We start from the raw sequence: 1,732 nt of genomic DNA, 5'->3' as shown, positions 1-1,732 counted from the left end.
GTGTTTTTATGTGCAGTCTTTCATTTTGCTAATTCCTAATTGACTTGCACTGCCTTTATCCTTGGCATTTAACATTGACATTTCAAATGATTTTTGATGGACTCTGAGGGTCCATGACCTAAATAAACTAGTGCCATTAGAAAGGGGTTAAATCCACAGACTCTGCATGAAGATTTGCAAGGCTTCTTGGGTTCAAATCCCAGCTCTGCCCCTAACTGTAGGACCTTGTGCACATTATTTAAAAACACTCTGTGCTTTGGTTTCTCCCAAGCAAGGTGAGAAAAATAACAGTATCTGTTTTATAGGCTCATTATAAAAATAAACTGTATTTATTAACAGTATAGAATACTACTTGTCAAATAGCAGGTGCTTGTAGTTTTGCATTTTGATGAGGTAAATGTTTTAATGTCCTGGGCCCTGAAACTAGCATGGCACATCCTCTTAGTGAGTGTAACAACCACTCAGCATCCAGAATCTTTCTCGCTCCTATTCCATGCATATACTCAACTTTGCTTTACTATAATTTTGAGAGGATTTTTTATATTCCAGTTGTGTTTGAGAATTTGATGTGTCCTCAAATATAACCCTAATAAATGATAAATGTATCATTTTCTCTAAAATGATAATATGTTTGCCTTTTACAACAGCATTTGATTTTCATAGCTCCTAGATTTTCTCTAGGTGTGTGTGTGTTGGGGAGGGGCATTCATTGGGGATAATCAACCTAAGTTTTTCTTTAGGAGTGGTTTTAAACTCCTTTGTAAATCTAATGTAAATTATAGTCTATCTCCCAGTAGAAAAAAAAAATCACTGACATTATAACTATGCGCACCAACTGGTCTTTTGGTGTATTTGCTGTAGGCCAAGAAACTGGAGTAAGGATTATTGAAGCCTTTTTTTTTTTTTGACAAGTTGCTGTATTTAGGAAAAGGGGAAAAGACAGAGAGAAAAAAATTCAGGATACCACAAAATATTGGAAGCAAAAATGGATTTTAACAAATGAGCTCTCACTTGTACTACTGGGAATAATTGTTAGTTTTTAAGAAAGGAATGACACAGACTCAAAAGTGATTGAAAAACATGTAAAATAGTTTAGGTCATTATTTAAACTTTTTTTTTTTTTATGGAGAACCAGGGATGGGGGTGGCTGCAAGGATGTCCTCTATAAGGCTGACTGACTTCTGAACATGTAGAATTGGGGCTTTATTCACCCCACATCTACCAGAGAAGTGTTGCTTTCATAAATATTATTTTTTTTAGGCTTCCAAATAAGACCACATTTGAACAAAGAGTTTATAACTTAAAAAGGATTGCAAACCAGTCTTCTAGGTGATTTTCCATGAAGATAATCACAAACTGATAGCATCTCAACCTGGATAATCAGAATCTGAGAAAGGTTGTATTGGTAGATATACAACCTTATAGGGTGTGACAAGCATGACCCCAGAGAGGTTTATCTTATTCTAAATATATAAAAGTATGGGGGCTTCCATGAAGGCACAAAAAGGTAGATTTAGAATTAGTACAAATATTAACTAGCAGAAAGAATTAAAAATTGAATACCCTAAATTGTAGAAGAGGTTGCATATGAAATAGCTGCCAAATTTTTAGGTAAAACCGCAGTCAGTTACTTAGAACAAATAGAATAGTTGTAGAGATATCCTTGTTAAGGTTGATGTTAAACAGGTAAAATGTTTTCCACAAATCATCTTTTGATTGCAGTTTAAGAAAC

At 34.4% G+C, this 1,732-nt stretch overlaps 1 protein-coding gene across 2 annotated transcripts in view; it reads right to left on the bottom strand.

Moving 5' to 3' along the window:
• The window catches only part of NEGR1 (neuronal growth regulator 1), an 836,867-nt gene that overhangs the window by 202,150 nt on the left and 632,985 nt on the right, over positions 1-1,732 (bottom strand). The window lies entirely within an intron of this gene.

The sequence above is a fragment of the Hipposideros armiger genome, unplaced genomic scaffold (assembly GCF_001890085.2).
Source record: "Hipposideros armiger isolate ML-2016 unplaced genomic scaffold, ASM189008v1 scaffold_200, whole genome shotgun sequence".
Classification (NCBI taxonomy): Eukaryota; Metazoa; Chordata; class Mammalia; order Chiroptera; family Hipposideridae; genus Hipposideros; species Hipposideros armiger.
This window is presented reverse-complemented; position numbering and strand designations above follow the sequence as displayed.